Source organism: Schistocerca serialis, chromosome 4 (assembly GCF_023864345.2).
Source record: "Schistocerca serialis cubense isolate TAMUIC-IGC-003099 chromosome 4, iqSchSeri2.2, whole genome shotgun sequence".
Taxonomy (NCBI): domain Eukaryota; kingdom Metazoa; phylum Arthropoda; class Insecta; order Orthoptera; family Acrididae; genus Schistocerca; species Schistocerca serialis.
The window spans coordinates 270,571,694-270,593,910 of record NC_064641.1 but is presented as its reverse complement, the minus strand read 5'-3'; positions in this window follow the sequence as shown (position 1 = coordinate 270,593,910).

Below are 22,217 nucleotides of genomic sequence, written 5' to 3'. Positions count from 1 at the left end.
AACAAAATTGTTGGTCAAGAGGAAAACAACAACACTTAACTTTAGAGTTGTTAGACCCTCCTCCATATTCTAAACGGTGGGGAGGTTATAGGAATTATTTTGAATGGCATTTAAACCGTGCTAAATTAATTGAAGAACCAATTATTGAAAGTCAGCTAATACGAGTCCTAATTAGTAGGCTACCGTATTATGTAAAGGAAAGAAAAATGTTACTCTACGAATTGTCTATCCAAACGAAAAAATTTGCGAACAGACTGTTAAAAATGCTGAATGGAGAATTAAAAGTTGTAATCAACATGCTATAGAACCCTCATTTCAGGTAGGAGATCTTGTGTTAGTACGATCTCATCCTAAAAGTTCTAAGATCGGTAAGGAATGTAGAAAATTCTTCTTTATCTTTGAAGGTCCATATGTTGTACATAAGATTGTACATCCCAAAGCATTACTTCTTATGGAACCTTCATCAGGTGTAATTAAAGGATTATATAGTGTTGATCAAATGAAACCCTTCATTCCTAAATAAGTTAATATTTAGTATATGTTACACACGGAAGAGCGTTCATAGTTTATTCATGTGAAGTTTTTCGTGATAGTTACGTGTTATTTTAAATAAATGACAGAAAGCTTAAACATGTGTTCTACAATAATCTACTGGTACTTCAAAAAGAGAAAGATAACCAAAAGGGGGATTTATATGGAGGAAATTTTGCTCTTAGGTCTAAAGGAATTTTGCGTATTTTAAATTTACTCGGATAGTAGGAACCAAAGGGGATGGTTAATAGTTTTAGGGACCATGGGCGTCCAGAGCTATATGGCTCACGAGAACATAGCAGAGTGCCTTTAATAGAGGTTTGTAATAGTGTTAATATAGAACACACCAAACGGGGCTCTCTGGCTTGTTTCTCCTAAATAAATGGCCATTACCCAACAAGGTGTCCGAAGGTAAAGAAAGCCGTGCCGAGATTCTAAAGAAAGTTTTGCTTGATTTCTTCTTGACCTCAGGCATAAATAAGGCATTAGGGAAGAGAATGACGTAAAGTAAATAGTACTATTAGTTATTGTGAGAAACTTATTAGTAATATACATTCTTGAAAAGAATAACTCTAGTAAATAAATGAAACTGAAACTAATCTATCACAATTTGAACGCTCTGTCCTAATGGACAACGTTAAAGAACGTACTAAATTAGTATTTATTAGCAACTATTAACTGAAGAGGAGCAATCTCCCTATATTCGGTTACGAATTACCATAATAGCACAATTAAGAGTAAATGACAAATATCACAACAAAGGATTAAATCTATCTAATAGCAAGGACTCTAGGTTACGTAAAATGTGAGGAAAATGTATTAACAGTTAAATATTGTATATTGAAAAGTTTTAATTTCGGTTAAAACCTGACAAACTGAGCTTGTGGGTGGGGTATGTAGTGGGACGAAATTAAGCGTCACCCATCCACCAAAGTCAGCCCAGTTTGCAGGTGACTAAGTTTAATTTAGTTTTGTTTATGTGTTTTCTTATTGTTTGTAATAGATGTGAATTATCTAAAAGTTTTGTATTTTTTTTATGTGTTTCATGTACGGAGAGGTCGGCGCAACGAACGGGGACAGCATCTTCGTTGCCGCGACCAGAGAGGAAATTGCTGGCCGCTATACGTCGCGGGTCGACAGCCAAGGAGCAACAGAAGATCCTGGAACCGAGTTGTTGCGTCGTGTTTCTAAAAATTAAAAAATGAAGTTTTATACTCTTTTTGTACAACAATGACGTCATATAGAGCTTAATCTTATTGAAATGTCAGTCACTGTCTGTCAACGCTCAAGTTCACATCTGTATGTGTAGGAAGCTAATAAAATAGTGTATGCTATTAAAGTTGAAACACGTGTCTTGAAGATTTATTTATGAAGAATTGTGTGAACGGATTAATAATATATTTGACAAGATTCGTGATTCTTACGTCGTTCGCCGAAACTTTGAATCTAAAAAGTTTATTTAATGTGTGATTCTGATATCGATTAGATCAAGATAACGTGTGTCAATATAATTTCTGAGGAGAAACAAACGAAATTTAAATTGGGAGAAGTTACAAAAACCAATTGGCCCAAGTGATGTAATTCTTTGCACACGACTCAACTGATGTTTTACAGTTTCGTTCAAGAACCATTCTATGACAATTTAGAAGAATATGAATCATTTTTGAAGTGGGTTGTAACTGACGTAGGTGACGAAGTCTGCACATGGTCATACATATATCAAACGAAAAACTAATACGTCGTTACACTACACCTTCCACTAAGGATGGGATTCTATTTGTGTTTATCTGCTCTGCATAGTAACTAACAGTTCTTGATAAAACTTTACGTAGTTTTCGTGTTAGATTTCTTAGTGTTTTCTTGATCGTTTGGAACAGAAAGCGCCCTAAAACCGTCTTTTGTTTGTTTCGCGGCCGTTAGCCACTAGTCACTTGAATCAGCAGTTGTCTTGTGACAGCCAGAGCGAGAGCACCAGCAGCAGCGAGTACTGTTTGTATAAAGCGTTTATTTTGCATTTTGTTTACGACCTTCCACTATGGAAGGGATTCTATTTGTGTTTATCTGCTCTGCATAGTAACTAACAGTCCTTGATAAAACTTTACGTAGTTTTCGTGTTAGATTTCTTAGTGTTTTCTTGATCGTTTAGAACAGAAAGCGCCCTAAAACCGTCTTTTGTTTGTTTCGCGGCCGTTAGCCACTAGTCACTTGAATCAGCAGTTGTCTTGTGACAGCCAGAGCGAGAGCACCAGCAGCAGCGAGTACTGTTTGTATAAAGCGTTTTTGTACTTATTTGCTGCGCTTAGCTTTTAAATAGTTTTTCTGGGAAAACCTAGCGTAGTTTTCGCGTCTCGTATTTCAGTGAGTGTTTCTTGATTATCAGAGTAGCTCATCAGAAGATTATCTTGGGAATTTGTCACCGTATAGAGTAGGGTAAACATAGTCATGTGTAGGGACTGTGGTTGTTGTGAGCGGACGCAAGGAGAATTGGCCACTCTTCGGGGGCAGGTGGAGGCTTTGTCTGTTAGGCTCATCGAGCTCGAAGCGCAGGCGTCGGCTCGTAGTGGCGTTGGGGCAACTGTGGTGAGACCTATGCCTACTTCGGTGGCCTTGGAATCACATGGAACCCCTGATGTCGCTGCGTCTTCCGGCAGTGAGCATCTTACCGGTCAGCCATCACTCCAGGGTGAATGGCGGACAGTGGTGGGCTCGCGCGTGCCTGGCCGAAAGGCGAAGGTGGGATCTGGCCGCGTGGCAGCTGCCTTACCCCTTTCCAACAGGTACGGGGTGCTTCCTAGTGGTGATGACATCGTTTCCGAGCCACCACAGGATGCCTCGCCTGTTGGGCCAGTGGCCGATTCTCCGGCAAGGTCCCGACAGTCACAGAGGGCGGGCCTATTAGTTATAGGGAGCTCCAACGTTAGGCGGGTTATGGAGCCCCTCAGGAAAATAGCGGGTAGGTCGGGGAAGAATGCCAGTGTGCACTCGGTGTGCTTGCCGGGGGGTCTCGTCCGTAATGTGGAGGAGGCCCTTCCGGCAGCTATTGAACGCACTGGGTGTGACCGGCTGCAGATAGTAGCACATGTCGGAACGAATGACGCCTGCCGCTTGGGTTCTGAGGCCATCCTTGGTTCCTTCCGGCGGCTGGCTGATTTGGTGAAGACAACCAGCATCACACGCGGAGTGCAAGCTGAGCTTAATATCTGCAGCATAGTGCCCAGAGTCGATCGCGGTCCTCTGGTTTGGAGCCGTGTGGAGGGTCTAAACCAGAGGCTCAGACGACTCTGCGACTATAATGGTTGCAAATTCATTGACCTCCGTTATTGGGTGGAGAACTGTAGGGCCCCCCTAGACAGGTCAGGCGTGCACTACACACCGGAAGCAGCTACTAGGGTAGCAGAGTACGTGTGGCGTGCACACGGGGGTTTTTTAGGTTAGAGGGACCCCCCCTTGGGCGAAACGATAAAATACCTGACGGCTTACCAGAGAGGACATTATCATCGTTGATAAAGAACGTCCGTCCTCAGAGACCAAAAACAGGAAAAGTTAACGTAATATTGGTAAACTGCAGGAGTATCCAGGGCAAGGTTCCTGAATTAGTATCTCTTATTGAAGGAAATAGTGCGCATATAGTATTAGGAACGGAAAGCTGGTTAAAACCGGAAGTGAACAGTAACGAAATCCTAGACACAGAATGGAATATATACCGCAAGGATAGGATAAACGCCAATGGTGGAGGAGTATTTATAGCAGTAAAGAATTCAATAATATCCAGTGAAGTTATTAGCGAATGCGAATGTGAAATAATCTGGGTTAAGTTAAGTATCAAAGGTGGGTCAGATATGATAGTCGGATGCTTCTATAGACCACCTGCATCAGCAACCGTAGTAGTTGAGCGCCTCAGAGAGAACCTGCAGAACGTCGTGAAGAAGTTTCGTGATCATACTATTGTAATAGGGGGAGACTTCAATCTACCAGGTATAGAATGGGATAGTCACACAATCAGAACTGGAGCCAGGGACAGAGACTCTTGTGACATTATCCTGACTGCCTTGTCCGAGAATTACTTCGAGCAGATAGTTAGAGAACCAACTCGTGAAGCTAACGTTTTAGACCTCATAGCAACAAATAGACCGGAACTTTTCGACTCCGTGAATGTAGAAGAGGGTATCAGTGATCATAAGTCAGTGGTTGCATCAATGACTACAAGTGTAATAAGAAATGCCAAGGAAGGAAGGAAAATATATTTGCTTAACAAGAGTGATAGGGCACAAATCGCAGAATATCTGAGTGACCACCATCAAACGTTCATTTCTGAGGAAGAGGATGTTGAACAAAAATGGAAAAAATTCAGAAACATCGTCCAGTACGCCTTAGATAAGTTCGTACCGACTAAGGTCCAAAGCGAGGGGAAAGATCCACCGTGGTATAACAATCATGTACGAAAGGTACTACGGAAACAAAGAAAGCTTCATCATAGGTTTAAGAGTAGTCGAATCATAGCTGATAAGGAAAAGCTGAACGAAGCGAAAAAGAGCGTAAAGAGAGCAATGAGAGAAGCATTCAACGAATTCGAACATAAAACATTGGCAAACAATCTAAACAAGAACCCTAAGAAGTTTTGGTCATATGTAAAATCGGTAAGCGGATCTAAATCCCCTATTAAGTCACTCGTTGACCACGATGGCACCGAAACAGAGGACGACCGAAGAAAGGCAGAAATACTGAATTCAGTGTTCCGAAACTGTTTCACTGCGGAAAATCGTAACACGGTCCCTGACTTCAGCCGTCGCACGGACGCCAAAATGGAAAATATTGAAATAAACGATATCGGAATTGAAAAACAACTGCTATCACTTAGTAGCGGAAAAGCATCCGGACCAGACGAGATACCCTTAAGATTCTACAGTGACTATGCTAAAGAACTTGCCCCCTTTCTGTCAGCAATTTATCGTAGATCGCTGGAAGAACGTAAAGTACCTAGCGACTGGAAGAAAGCGCAGGTCGTTCCCATTTTCAAGAAGGGTCATAAATCAGATGCGAATAATTATAGGCCTATTTCGCTTACGTCAATCTGTTGTAGAATAATGGAACATGTTTTGTGTTCTCGTATTATGACGTTCTTAGATAATACAAATCTCCTTCATCATAACCAACATGGATTCCGCAAACAGAGATCATGTGAAACTCAGCTCGCCCTATTTGCCCAAGAAATTCACAGTGCCGTAGCCACTGGCGAGCAGATTGATGCCGTATTCCTGGACCTCAGGAAGGCATTTGATACGGTTCCGCACTTACGTTTAGTGAAAAAAATACGAGCTTACGGAATATCGGATCAGGTTTGTGATTGGATTCAGGATTTCCTAGAAGAAAGAACACAACATGTCATTCTTAACGGTTCAAAATCTGCAGATGTAGAGGTAATTTCGGGAGTACCGCAGGGAAGCGTGATAGGACCTTTATTGTTTACAATATACATAAATGACTTAGTTGACAACATCGGTAGCTCCGTGAGGCTATTTGCAGATGACACGGTTGTCTACAAGAAAGTAGCAACATCAGAAGACTCGTACGTACTCCAGGAGGACCTGCAGAGGATTAATGCATGGTGCGACAGCTGGCAGCTTTCCCTAAACGTAGATAAATGTAATATAATGCGCATACATAGGGGCAGAAATCCATTCCAGTACGATTATGCCATAGGTGGTAAATCATTGGAAGCGGTAACGACCGTAAAATACTTAGGAGTTACTATCCGGAGCGATCTGAAGTGGAATGATCACATAAAACAAATAGTGGGAAAAGCAGGCGCCAGGTTGAGATTCATAGGAAGAATTCTAAGAAAATGTGACTCATCGACGAAAGAAGTAGCTTACAAAACGCTTGTTCGTCCGATTCTTGAGTATTGCTCATCAGTATGGGACCCTTACCAGGTTGGATTAATAGAAGAGATAGACATGATCCAGCGAAAAGCAGCGCGATTCGTCATGGGGACATTTAGTCAGCGCGAGAGCGTTACGGAGATGCTGAACAAGCTCCAGTGGCGGACACTTCAAGAAAGGCGTTACGCAATACGGAGAGCTTTATTATCGAAATTACGAGAGAGCACATTCCGGGAAGAGATGGGCAACATATTACTACCGCCCACATATATCTCGCGTAATGATCACAACGAAAAGATCCGAGAAATTAGAGCAAATACGGAGACTTACAAGCAGTCGTTCTTCCCACGCACAATTCGTGAATGGAACAGGGAAGGGGGGATCAGATAGTGGTACAATAAGTACCCTCCGCCACACACCGTAAGGTGGCTCGCGGAGTATAGATGTAGATGTAGATGTAGGTTAGAAGACGGTCAGACCTGCAGCGCGCCCGTTATCGGGTGAATCAGTGCTGTTTACTATCGCGTTAGACACAGTATCTCTTATTAAATGCCCTTATGCAGTACGTGAAAACTATATAAGCACCATTGATGACAAGAGTGATTCAATTACTCAGAACAGATGACGTAACTTTTAATTTGAAAGCTGTATGTAGAAAGGTTCGGGGTTAAGATGCGCACCAGTGCTTAAAGGTTAAACAGATTAGGAAACAACATGACAATGATAAGGCTTACATCAAAGCAACCAAGCTCTTAATTTCAATCTGCAACCAAGGTGCGAATGGACCCCAACCCGTCCGTTTTGAAAATCTTATTTTGACTAAAGCCCTGGTGACAGCTTGCTGTTAATATTTTCAAAATTAAACTGATTGTCAGTTATTAAGACCGCTCTGAAGGAACGTCTTAAAACATTACTTGTGAACACTTATTACAAGAGACCTCAATCGGCGGAACCACAAGATCCAGCTAAAACACTCCAATAATGACCCGGTTTCTCAAACATAGCAACGCACAGCGTAGTACAACAGCTTGTTCAGGTTATAACTAATGACTGAGAAATGCGATTACACTCAAAGAATTGAACCGGTTAACATCTAAATCTAACCACAGGGCCCAGTTTTGTTTAACGGCAACTTGTGCCTTAGTACAATTGTTCCGGCTGTATTTACGACCAGGAGCTGATTCATTAGAATTTAATGATTGGGTATAAATCAGAAAGGAAAGGCAATATAATAGCTGGACAAATCTTCAAACGACCATGTCTTAGTACAGTACTACGGCCTATATTTACGACCAAAGAGCCGAACGAGTGAAATTCTAAGGGTCGGGTACAAACCAGAAAGGCAAGTAGACAATGAAACAAATCCCCGCGAGCATTACAGATTGTTACTCCCCTTTATCAGCAAGGAGTTCCACGGATCCAAGGTGCGTCACAGCGGTTACTGACAAGGGAACCTCCCCATCGCACCCCCCTCAGGTGAGTGGTGCCGATGAAAGCCAGGGAGAAGAGGGCAGCCAGGCCACGAGCGGTCGTCCGACAAGAGTGTTGCCAACCAACCGACGGGATCTCGGCAAGCATAGACCTTCTAAGGACATAACCCACAGACACCAACTGTTCCTCATAGATATTGGCAATGGCGCCATAAGAGGGATAGTCGACACTACCCTTGAGCCAGTGGCACCAGACCAGACAAAACAGTCTACTAACTCAATGGCACCACGGCTCAACCTTCCCCTCTCAAACCTGAACAAGCCTCCCCTAGGACTAAGAACCACCTCACTACATTCTAATGTTTGATCTGACTGAGATGAACCCGTAAGAGCTTCTCCTTTCACAGGTTCATGATCAAAATATTGACCGGGGTTTAAATTTTGACAATGGAATATCGACCTTGAAAATGAGGGGCAAGATTTCCTAAGCGTTTATACAGGGAAGCCGGCTCAGGAACGTTCCTGATGTAGACAAGAGTCCCTATCTTCCCTTGAAAGGGGCGCTTGTTTCTATTATGGCGACAGGCCTGACCTTCGTGAGCCTTCCTAATATTTGCCCAAGCTCGCCCACATTTCTCCCTAAGAACCTCCGGAACGATAGATGGAGGTAAAAAAAATCATTAATCTCCCATAAATTGGAGAGTGGGGAAGTCATGGGATATGCGAGCATTAGGCTAGCTGGGGTGGCCTGGGACGCTTCATGCCACGCGGAGTTAATCGCTAAGTTTAACCAGGGCGAGGTTGTATCCCAGTTCTTGGGCGACTTATGGTGGTAAACAATCAACGCTGACTTCAAGTTGCGGTTAATCCTTTTGGCAAAGGAACCCTGAGGATAATAAGTTGTGGTGGTAACATGTTTTATCCCATTGCCAAAACGGAACTGTCTAAACGACCTAGCCAGAAGCCCAGGAGCGTTATCCGTAACCAACGCCCACGGTGGCCAGAACCTCCTAAATATATTAGTAAGATGAGAGATGTTGATAAGAGCAGTCACACCCTGGCTAGGCATCAACCAAACGAACCTGGAGAATGCGTCCACCACTACGAGAATATGCGAGTCGCCTTTTTTCGTCCGGAGAAGCGGTCCCACACAATCAACAAACAATTTGTCCAACGGATGCTCTTCCCATTCCGACTGCAGCAATCCCCTCGCCAGGGAGTTACTAGGTTTTCCCTTATTAGAATCTCGGCATTCTTTGACTGTACCTCTAACGTCTTTATAAAGTGTCGGCCACGTCAGCTGCTCCCTGACCTTCTCTAAAGTTATATAAAGATCTAAATGCCCTACTACTGGAGAATCATGGAAGTACCGGAAGACCGGAATAACTAAGGTTTGAGGGAGACAAATTCTAGCTTCCCCAAACCTACCCTGCAGTTACACAGAATGCAGTTCTTCAGAAAATAGTCACTGGATTCCTGTCCTTCTAATATTTGCCCCCCTCCAGTCGGTCTTGTTCTTGTTTTGAAATTAGTAAACAATTGGGGTTATTCGGTGAGGATCGTACATGCTAGGTGACTGTCCGGCGTTTCCTCATCAAGTTCGTGCTGTTGGAACATCCTGCTAAGGGGGTCAGCAGCCTGATTATCAGATCCCTTAACGTGCCAAAGCCGAAACGCGGACCGTCCATCTTGCAACACGCCCTGTCTTCCTAGGACTAAGTGCCTGATTATCCGCCTCTAGGTCAAATTCACGATGTTAGATAGAACTGAAAGTTCCCCAGGGTAAATAACACAGCTAACGTTTCGCACTCATACACCAAGTAATTCAGCTCAGGCCCCTCCAGATGTCGGGAAGCAACTGCTAACGGACGCCTTATATCTTGATCTTCCAGTAAAAGAACTGCCGCTGCACATTGCAAGCACAAGTATTGGACCACAAATCTATTCTTAAAGTTAGGTACAGCTAAAACCGATGGGTTGGCAATCGCAGTCTTAATTCCTTCAAAGGCTGCCTGCTAATTTCCATCCTAAACGAATTTCTCATTATTCCTGCGCGACAAATATAACAGAGCTGCAAGTTGCGCAAAGTTTGGGCAAATCTGCGGAAATAATTAGCCCTCCCTACAAATCGGGCAAGCTCCCTTTTATTTTGTGGCTGCGGAAAATTCCTCAACGCCTTAGTGCATTCTTGATAATGCTGATTCCGTCTCCGGACACCAAGTGACCCAAAAATGACACCTGGCGCTTAGCCGAAGTTACCTTTGAGCCTTTCACAGTCGGCGCCGCATCCCTGAGCCTGGATAGTACCTTACGGATATGCTCTAAATGCTCTTCAAACGAGGCACTAAATATGACCACAGTTGTTCTTGTCAGTATTATTATTATTGTTATTACTGTTTCTATTACTAGTGGCAGCAGCATCAGTAGTAGAAGAACCGCCAGTATTAACTTGTTGGTTCACAGTTTTATTTACTCACATTGTCTTAACAGACACTCAAATCATTTTAACACTATTTGTCATACTAAAATTATTATTTCCTTGGTAACTGTGATGTAAAAAGCTTGATATACTTGTGAAACCCTGGTCCGATGTAAGAGAGGGCCTGATAGCCGTAATGGGTTCAGGTTAAATAAATAATTGGGACCTGACAAGCAGATGTGAGGAAATGCTAACTTGCCAGAATAAAATGAGACAGTGAGTTTTATGTTGTCAGTACAGAAGCCGTAACAGTAGAAGGGGTCGGACAGGATAGCTCACTGATTCGAACCTGGACTAGTCACAGTATTTCAGCTGAGTACCAAATCCATCGGGACATTTCAGTTATTCTAAAGCTGCCCAAGTCGACTGTTAGTGACGTGAATGTGAAGTGGAAACGCGAAGAAAGGATCACAAAAAAAAGGTTCAAATGGCTCTGAGCACTGTGGGACTTAACTTCCGAGGTCATCAGTCCCCTAACTAACCTAAGGACATCACACACATCCATGCCCGAGGCAGGATTCGAACCTGCGACAGTAGCGGTCGCGCGGTTCCAGACTGTAGCGACTAGAACCGCGCGGCCACAACGGCCGGCGACAAGAATAGAGTAGAAGCTTTGGAAATGTGGTGCTACTGAAGAATGCTGAAGATTAGATGGGTAAACCGATTAATTAATGGAGTGCTACTGACAGAATTGCGAAAAGGAGAAATTTATGGCACAAAAGAAGGGGCGATTGATAGGATACATAACGGAGTTGTTAATTTGGTAATGGAGGGCAATGTGCGGAGCAGAATTTGTAGACAGGGACCCGGGGTTGAGCACAGTAAGCAGGTTCAAATGGATGTAGGCTGCAGTAATTATAGAGCGATGAGTGAGCTTGCATAGGATAGACTAACGTCGGGAGCTGCATCGAAACAGTCTTCGGATTGAAGACCACAGCAACAACAATATAATCAAATGACTTTAGATTACGAACGATTGCCGTATTACAGTGCTAATGATAATTATAAAATAAGCTAAAATATAAAAAAGGTATATATTTTACGAACAAAAGTCAGTCTACTGTCTGTATTTCAGTTTATTACGTTTTTATTTCCGAAACGTATACAACAAGCTCGATTGACATGGCTTCCAGTATGGTACAACGCTTCCTGTGATGACCTGGTGATGCAACCGATAGACTAACAGAATTTTTGCTGATGAAGTAGTTATCTGCAGTGCAATACTATCTGAAAAATGCTGCACAAATGTCTGATCTTGATAAGATTTCAAAGTGGTACAGATAATTGCTGATGTGTCGACAGAAGTGCCGACACAGTGTGGTTTGGGGGGACCGCAATGCACGCTATAAGCACACGAAGGATGGCGTGAGGACTGAAACAGGATAAGTAATGAATACTATAAAGTACGTAGCTGCTGGAATACTTAACTTTAATCCATCCTTGTTGTACATCGCTATTGACGATACAAGTGAGACTCTGTAGATTCAGGCAATAAACTACTAATGGCGCCTTGCTAGGTCGTAGCCATTGACTTAGCTGAAGGCTATTCTAACTATCTGCTCTGCAAAGGAGCGAGGCTTCGTCAGTGTAGTCGCTAGCAATGTCGTCCGTACAACTGGGGCGAGTGCTCGTCCGTATCTTGAGACCTGCCGTGTGGTGGCGCTCGGTCTGCGATCACTGACAGTGGCGACACGCGGGTCCGACATGTACTAATGGACCGCGGCCGATTTAAAGCTACCACCTAGCAAGTGTGGTGTCTGGCGGTGACACCACAATTGCAACCCGCGTTCAGCGTTGACAAACGTAAAATTGCGCACCTGACGAAGCACGAAAACGTAGTATCCTACGGCTGCAGTATCATTGAGTCAGAGCTTTATCAGTCCATTCATCCGAATACATTGCCTAACGAAAAGCACCCAGAAGAGGTAGAGGTAACGAAGTGAATCTTTACAGCTTGAGGGACCCAGAAGGGGTAGAGGTAACGAAGTGAATCTTTACAGCTTGAGGGACATTGAGGTGGCATTTCGGTGATTACAGAAAAAAGTCAGATTTACGAAGAACTCGACAGTATAAGCCCACCTAATACGTCGGCGTGCTGAATAGTAATTCCTCCGATTTTTTTGTGTGTGAAAACTCTTACAGCTTTTTAAATACAACAAACGTTATTAGCATTCTACATCTTTATCCTTCGACTCTACATATTTGCAGCTCTCTGTCGCTAGATGGCTCCGAGTTGTATGTAGCGTGTAACATGGCGGATGTGTGACGTAACTATGTCGGTGTGCGATAAACAGCGTTCTGTAATCGAACTTCTAATTCGAAGAGTTGTTCCACACAAGGAGCACCCTCTACTTTAGTATGACAATGCCAAACCACACGGGAGCGTTGCAACATCTGCAACCATCCGACTCCCTGGGTTCACTGTCATCGATCGTCCTCCATACATTCCGGATTTGGCACCATCCTACTTTCATCTGTTTCCAGAACTTAAGGAAGACCTTTGAGGACTTCGCATTGAAAGTTGTGAAGCGGTGCAAACAGAGGTGAGGTTCTGGCTCCGTCAACGAAGTCAGACGTTCTAAAGGACTTTATCAAGAAACTGGTCTCTTCGTTGGGAGAAATGTGTTCGTCGCAGAGCGACAATGTCGAGAAAGAAATACGTAGACGCTAAGAATAAAGATGTAGAATGTTAATAACGTTTATTTAAATATCTCTGAGAGTTTTCACATAAAAAAATCAGAGGCATTATTTTTCAGCACGCCCTCGCAGTAAGACGTTGCACCCCCTCTGTCTTGCATGCATGCACTGATTCGGTTGGGAAGTGTGTCATAAAACCATTGTATCATCGACTGAGTGCAACTGACGCACAGCTGTTGTAACTTGTCCTTCATATCCTGGGTATTGGTACCGGGACAGAGCTGACATCCAACCTGGTTCCACACGTGCCCGATCGCGGACAGATCTGGTGATCTTGCTGGCGCACTCAAATTCACACAGACAGTTCATAGAGGTGCGTGCATCTGTGGACGAGCATTGTTATGTTGAAAATAACACCTCTATACAGTCGCATCAGAGGTAAAAGCGAGGAAGCAGGATGTCCATGACGTGTCATTGTGCCACCAGAATTCCCTCAGTCACTACCAGCCACGATCTGAAGTCATACCCAATGACTTCTACACCATGACGCCGGTAGTAGCACGTGCGTGATGCCTGCGCGCTTATAGGATAGGACGTGGAAGGACTAGGCGACTGGGGGGGACTGAATGTCATTCGTTACGCACTACACGACTGAATAGCATTTACTGGTTTAAAAGCCAACTGTAAAACAAACGCTGGCAAAAAGCAACGCTGTAATTTTCTTTAAGATTACAGGAACAGCCAATTAGACTTCAAATTGAGTAGTGACTACTTAACTAACAAAAAAATCTTGTTTATGATTGATCAGTTAAATTTTAAATTTTAAACTGAACAGTGATATAGCTTTAAATCATATGTGAAATATTAAGTTGGAAAACTGCAGCACAATTAATGTGTCTAATCTTATATCGTTTTTCAAACAGCAATACATTTAGTCAAGTTTCAACAGAGCAGGAAGTACTTTAAATACCCTGAATTAAACAATAAACACCAAAACACATGAACAAAGTATAAGAGACTTCTCAAAACCATATCGACTCCGGAGCCGAAGAGCATAAACGTGACGTCAGCAGGAACAGGCACGCCTCATAATAGCCTGGCCGACACCAAAATCAGCTGCTTCTAAAACACACTAAGTACAAATTTTAAAGCAGAGAGCAGATACTTACAATCATACCAATATGCCGACGTCAGTGACTCACGAGCTAAGCAAAGAATTTTCTTTTTCTCTCGACAGTTCTGGAAGCACTGTGATCGCAGGTTCAAATCCTGCCTCGGTCATGGATGTGTGTGATGTCCTTAGCTTAGTTAGGTTTAAGTAGTTCTAAGTTCTAGGGGACTGATGACCTCAGTTGTTAAGTCCCATAGTGCTCAGAGCCATTTTTTTTTTTAAGTTTTGGAAGAAAAGCCACTATGTATACTAAGTAGAATGTACATACTCCAACTCTTGAGCAAGAGTTCAGCAACCATGAAAGTTCCCAAAACGTACTACAGAAAGTGCAGTTACTGTTCCATGACCAACAGAACGCTTCTCAAATGCGAAGATTATTTACTAAGTGCTAAGACAGCCAATAAGAAACATTAAATTTGTAACGTAGCAAAACGTTAATACACATATGCATCATGAGTGAGGGGGGGGGGGGGGGAGCAGTAAATGAATAACCAACAATCACATTAGGAGGATTTTCCCCACGGTAGACTGTTCAGCAGAAGGCGACGACACGTCACAGCCGGAATGATAACGCCTTGCCGCCAGAAAAGCTCAGTTGACTAACACCATCCACTAGCAAGCTCGCACTTAGACAAACACAGCGACAGAAACACACACGGAAGATTGTGTGACATGAAAACCACACTAGGAAGTACGTCAGATGAAAACGTAACGTTCCAGAAACTGCTCAGTTGGTCGTTTAAACGAAGACTCGCGGGAGTGTTGCTTCCGGCTGAAAGTTCCTGGGCAATATCGTCCCTGGAGCTGGAAGGCAACAGCAAAATGCGGCCCTCGGCCTGCAACGGTCTGCCTGTTGCCAGCTATCGTCTTCCGGCTATTCTGCTCATCGCTGTTTTCCAACTACCGCTAAGACACGCCCCTCGTATCCGACGCTCCAGCACAGAGACCAAGTCAGGACTCGCCAGAACGGCCCACGTATCATAGAGCGGACACACCCAACTGCTTGCTTGCCACACTTCCTTCCTGCTCACCGGCTCTACTCCAAGAAAACGACAGCGCGCGCTCGGCCGCCAGGGAGTCTGTGTCGTACCCGCGTCCCCAATTGCCAGGGATCAGCCCTCATGCAAGCCGAACGTGACCATCGACGTGTGGCGCGGCCATCATATTCGCCGACGATCATCATCTGTGACGACTGATCACAGAACACAACGTAGCGAAAGCCATAAGCAGTCCATGCTTCCCTGACACGGCATCATTCCAAACTGGTGCTAAAGGTGCTATAGAAAGCTACGGAACAGAGTGAAACAATGCATTCACAATGCTGAAATCAGGCACGCTCGCTCCCTTGTATGCAGCGATCTGACGCCCACGATTTTATGGAAGGATCTCCGTAGCTTGGGGGTCGGAAAGGCAAAATCGGAAACTACTTTTCATGTGTCAGCTAACGCATTAAATGAATTCTTCTCTGCACCTCTGAATACCCACACGGCCGATAATTACCGTCCACAAGAATCCCCAAACAGGATAACTAACAACGATACCTTCCATCTAAAACATGTAACAATAAATACGACAAGAAAAGCAATAATGAGAATCTCTTCTTATGCAATATGCAATGATAGTATCGGTATAACCATGATTAAGAATGTTGCCGATATCTTAATACCTGTCTTAACTGGCATATTTAATTTTTCCTTCGTGAACGAAATATACCCCACTGCATGGAAAAGAAGCATAATTCGACCCATCCCTAAGCTCGAAAACCCGCAACTACCTAGTGATTACCGACCAATTAGCATACTGCCTGCTGTTTCCAAAGCACTTGAATATATTTTTCATGATCAAATCACTGAACACCTGCATGAATTCAGCCTATATGACAAATTTCAATCCGGTTTCCGTAAACATCACAGCAAAAACACTGCTCTAATTAAAGTAACTGATGACCTGAAATATGCCATCGACAACCGAAAGGCAACAATATTGACGCTACTGGACTTCAGCAAAGCTTTTGACACTGTTAACTTTGACATATTGCTCAGAAAAATGCAACAGCTTAATTTCTCAGATAGTGCAATGAGATGGTTTGAAAGCTACTTAAAAGACAGACAGCAATGAGTTGTCTGCGCAAATGAAAAATCTCCCTGGAAACATGTTTCCTCGGGAGTGCCACAAGGATCAGTCTTAGGACCACTTTTGTTTTCTTTATATGTCAACGATATTTCATCGGTTCTGTCCTCCTGTGAATATCATTTCTATACCGACGACTCCAGGTCTACCTAAGCGTCAGACCTGAATATGCACATACTGCAATCGCTCAGATGAATGATGATCTGTCTTCAGTAGTAACATGGACGAAAAACATGCAGCTTAAAATAAATGCAAAAAAGACGCAAGTAATCTTAATAGCCCATCAGAAATTAATAAGTTCAGATTTCCGCGAACGGCTACCTCCTATTCTGCTCGACGGTACTCCAATACCATGTTGGAAAACAGTTAAGAACTTGGGTGTAACTTTGGATGAGCATCTCAACTGGGCGGAGAATACAGTCGCAGTGTGCCGAAAGACGTCTGCTAGTCTCTATGCTCTCAAAAAGTTTCGGAACATATTTCCACAGGACTTGAAACGCCAGCTCGTGCAAGCACTTGTTCTACCGAACCTCCACTATTGTGACGCAATTCAACGAGGCATGAGTAGTGAAAACAAAAGACGGCTGGAACTAACCATGAATGCCAGTGTGCGTTACACCTGCAACATTCGCCGATATGATCATGTTAGTGCTTCATACTCCGAGCCAGGGTGGCTGCGGCCGGACAAATTGCGTGACTACCACACTCTATGTGTACTTCACCGACTCCTCGTCGCGCAAGCACCCCAGTACCTTGCTTCAGAGATTAAAAACCTGTCATGCCATCATAATCGAAACACGAGGTCACTCTTATTTGGTATTCTAACTGTGTCCCCTCACAAAACAAATTTGCAAACTCCTTCTCAGTTGCCGCTGTCCGCCTCTGGAACAAACTGCGCCTTACATTGCGCAAAATTCAATCCCTTGCTGCTTTTAAGAAGAAGTTGAAGCATTTCCTACTATTATCCTCACAACGTTCTCCACAAAATTAATGTAAAAGTCCAATCCTCTCATCTGTCAAATAGCAAAGCTAGCGTCTCCTATCTTGCTCCTGAGAGGCCTTTCTCTTCATCTATCTCTATTAGCCACGCAATCTTCTTTTCCTTTATATTTCCTTAATTATGTTCCATCATGTCTCTATTCTTCTCCTCCCTTCACCATCAGTCTCCCTCATACTCCCTGCCGCTAGCACTCCTATCTAAAATCTGTCTCTTGAATAACGTCTAATAATAACAGTACTTATGATCTACGAATATAAACTCTATATGTAAGTATTTTTCCAGGTGTGCCTTTGTAATTGTTTATTTCACTTTTTGTACTATATGCAGTTTAACGGGCCTACTAAAACATATGAATGTAAAATAAGTGGAATGCCTGATGGCCCTAATCTTGCCAGGTTAAATAAATCAATAAATAAATAAAAATAAATAAATAAAAGGAAGCGACCGCAAGGGACAGAACTTGCTTAACGGCTGCTGCTAGGTTCCCATCAGTGATGCCTGATGACACAGAGTGTTGCAGGGAGGTCATCACTTGTCCTCGGGTGGCAGGCGCAGTTATGAAGAATTTATGATGCGCTTGGTGCACAATAGGTCGATCCTCTCTTGTGGTAGTGAGAAGTGGTTGACTGGAACCTTGGCCCTCATATTCCCATGTACTGTTCCCATGTTCCCGGGTCATGTGATTTAGCGTGCCAGTTGTGGTGCGATAGTGTATTTGAGTGTCCGTCAAATCAGGAACGTATGGGTACACATTTGTGAATAATGGTATCACCCTGAAAGATAGGAGAGTCCACAGCATACTCACCATCAAGAAGGAAAAGAAAGGGCAACGCTTGGTTGCCAAGAATGTTCAACTAAACATCCAGGCTCATGTTAGCGGTTACGTGAATGTGTGGGTACGAATCTCTGTACGCAAAAGACTTCTAAGAACATCATAGAACCACTTCCGAGCGGAATTATAAGCTCCACAAAGCACGGATTAAATGCTCGACGTATGTATCATTTGGAAAGAGGCAAAATCTTTATTCGTCTGACCACACTAAACGCTCATAGTCCTGTCCAGTTTCTGCGTTGTATGGCCCACTTAAGATATCCAGCTAAGCGTGTAGTTCTGAGGAAGGGCCCTTTGTAAGATGTTCCACACCAAACTCCCATTGTATCCAGTTGCCTTCGCAACATTAGCACGGAAACGATGGACCTGCTTTACTGACAGCAACACTTTCCGTCGGATTGGGAACTGTAACTGACAATGCTTTTTCCTTCCCAGCCTATTCCCGTTTTACTACCGTGTCGGCAAAGTTACATGGAAAAAATTTCGTAGTCTGGGCAACCACAGCCACGATTAATCATGTTGAGTAATAAAACCGCTTCAGCTGTGAAATTCTTTTATTTTTAGACACTATCGGTTTCACAGATATTACAGCTGCATCTTCAGGTGCAAATTGGAGTCAAGTCATGATCTTACTTTCCATATTACGGGAAGACAAAGCGTTCATAGTGATTCTCACGGAATAGATAATCCACAAAAAGGCGTATGCGGTAAAGTTAATAAGAAATGGTGGAGAATGCGCCGATAAAATCGAATAACATTTAGAGGAGAACACCCATTAGCACATTGTTTCTAGGTGACAGTCCACCAGCTGAAAACGTCTACCGCCATAATACCAGAATGTCAAAGAAAATGGACTGCAGTCTCAGGATTCCCATTAAACAAAGAGGCACACATCAGTGTGAGAACGTTGTTCTAAGAGTTTGCATAGCGTGTTTCTGAGGCATGACGTCGTAACTGCCGTCTGCTTCACGTCTGCTGTGCAGCGAGCTACCTTAATTTAAGTATTAACTGTATTTTTCTTACTTGTCACTTCTTCTTCCCTGTGTATTTGCTTTTAGGAAGCTTTAATTGTCGGGTGCTATTAATAGTGTTCCATAGATTTCGTGTTTGTTTTGAATACAGTCAGAGAGAGTCCCTTTAGTCAGCCATAGTGCCAGTAGTGCTAGTGTTTGTTTTCAATACAGTCCAGAGACAGGTAGTGCTATTTTCATTGTTTTCTACAAGAAGTGCCTAGCAACCACAGTTTATTGAATAAACAGCCGCCTTTAGTGAATTAGCAGTCTAGTTAAAGGTTGATTAACTCTCTTCAGTAAATTGATTCCTTAGGATGGATAGGATGTGTGACTGCTGTGTACGGACGCAGGAGGAGCTGGCCACTGTTCGCGAACAGCTGAGCGTGTTGATGGCCGCGGTCAGCCGTCTTCAGGCTGCTGCCTCGGAGTGTAGCGGCAGTGGGGAGTCTGGTGCGTCGCAAGGTACACCCCAGGTGTTACATGCTTCACCCATTGTCCCTGCTGTCGAGACATCTTCGCGTGTACTGGGCGCGGTTGGGCCACCCTCTCCCCAAGGGGAGTGGCGGGTTCAGCGGCGTTTGCGGCGCACGAGGCGGAGGGTCAATGTGGAGGCTGGCCGTGTGGCATCGCCCGCTCTGCCTGTGAGTGGACATGTGGCTGCTCCTTCAGCAAGGTCCGAGCAGGCACACGGGGGGAGGGGTTTATTAGTTATTGGGAGCTCCAACGTTAGGCGGCTGATGGAGCCCCTTAGGGAAATAGCGGGAAGGTCGGGGAAGAAGGCCAGTGCTTGCCGGGGTGTCTCATCCGAGATGTGGAGGAGACCCTACCGGCGGTGATAGAGAGCACTGGGTGCACCCGACTGCAAATTGTTGCTCATGTCGGCACCAATGACTCCTGCCGTCTGGGTTCAGAGGTCATCCTCAGTTCGTACAGGCGGTTGGCGGAATTGGTGAAGGCGGAAAGCCTCGCTCGCGGGGTGAAATCAGAGCTAACTATTTGTAGTATCGTTCCCAGAACCGATCGCGGTCCTCTGGTTTGGAGCCAAGTGGAAGGCTTAAACCAGAGGCTCAGACGATTCTGCGGAGATCTGGGGTGCAAATTTCTCGACCTCCGCTATCGGGTGGAGAAATGTAGGGTCCCCCTGAGTAGATCAGGCGTGCACTACACACCGGAAGCGGCTACAAGGGTAGCGGAGTACGTGTGGAATGCACATGGTTTTTTTTTAGGTTAGATACTTCCCTCCCTAGGCCCGACAAGACGCCTCCTGAGACGCGGCAAGGTAGGAGTAGGCAAAATGCAACAGGGAATAACAATATTAATGTGATAATAGTAAACTGCAGGAGCGTCTACAGAAAGGTCCCAGAACTGCTCTCATTAATAAACGGTCACAACGCCCATATAGTACTAGGGACAGAAAGTTGGCTGAAACCAGACGTAAACAGTAATGAAATCCTAAACTCAGATTGGAATGTATACCGCAGAGACAGGCTGGACAGTGAAGGGGGAGGCGTGTTTATAGCGATAAGAAGTGCAATAGTATCGAAGGAAATTGACGGAGATCCGAAATGTGAAATGATTTGGGTGAAGGTCACGGTTAAAGCAGGCTCAGACATGGTAATTGGATGTCTCTATAGGCCCCCTGGCTCAGCAGCTGTTGTGGCTGAGCACCTGAAGGATAATTTGGAAAATATTTCGAGTAGATTTCCCCACCATGTTATAGTTCTGGGTGGAGATTTTAATTTGCCGGATATAGACTGGGAGACTCAGACGTTCATAACGGGTGGCAGGGACAAAGAATCCAGTGAAATTTTTTAAAGTGCTTTATCTGAAAACTACCTTGAGCAGTTAAACAGAGAACCGACTCGTGGCGATAACATATTAGACCTTCTGGTGACAAACAGACCCGAACTATTTGAAAAAGTTAACGCAGAACAGGGAATCAGCGATCATAAAGTGGTTACGGCATCGATGATTTCAGCCGTAAATAGGAATATTAAAAAGGGTAGGAAGATTTTTCTGTTTAGAAAAAGTGACAAAAAGCAGATTTCAGAGTACCTGTTGGCTCAACACAAAAGTTTTGTCTCAAGTACAGATAGCGTTGAGGATCAGTGGACAAAGTTCAAAACCGTCGTACATAATGCGTTAGATGAGTATGTGCCAAGCAAGATCGTAACAGATGGAAAAGAGCCACCGTGGTACAACAACCGAGTTAGAAAACTGCTGCGGAAGCAAAGGGAACTTCACAGCAAACATAAACACAGCCAAAGCCTTGCAGACAAACAAAAATTACGCGAAGCGAAATGTAGTGTGAGGAGGGCTATGCGAGAGGCGTTCGATGAATTCGAAAGTAAAGTTCTATGTACTGACTTGGCAGAAAATCCTAAGAAATTTTGGTCTTATGTCAAAGCGGTAGGTGGGTCAAAACAAAATGTCCAGACACTCTGTGACCAAAATGGTACTGAAACAGAGGATGACAGACTAAAGGCCGAAATACTAAATGTCTTTTCCCAAAGTTGTTTCACAGAGGAAGATTGCACTGCAGTTCCTTCTCTAGATTGTCGCACAGATGACAAAATGGTAGATATCGAAATAGACGACAGAGGGATAGAGGAACAATTAAAATCGCTCAAAAGAGGAAAGGCCTCTGGACCTGATGGGATACCAGTTCAATTTTACACAGAGTACGCGAAGGAACTTGCCCCCTTCTTGCAGCGGTGTACCGTAGGTCTCTAGAAGAGCGTAGCGTTCCAAAGGATTGGAAAAGGGCACAGGTCATCCCCGTTTTCAAGAAGGGACGTCTAGCAGATGTGCAGAACTATAGACCTATATCTCTAACGTCGATCAGTTGTAGAATTTTGGAACACGTATTGTGTTCGAGTATAATGACTTTTCTGGAGACAAGAAATCTACTCTGTAGGAATCAGCATGGGTTTCGAAAAAGACGGTCATGTGAAACCCAGCTAGCGCTATTCGTCCACGAGACTCAGAGGGCCATAGACACGGGTTCACAGGTAGATGCCGTGTTTCTTGACTTCCGCAAGGCGTTCGATACAGTTCCCCACAGTCGTTTAATGAACAAAGTAAGAGCATATGGACTATCAGACCAATTGTGTGA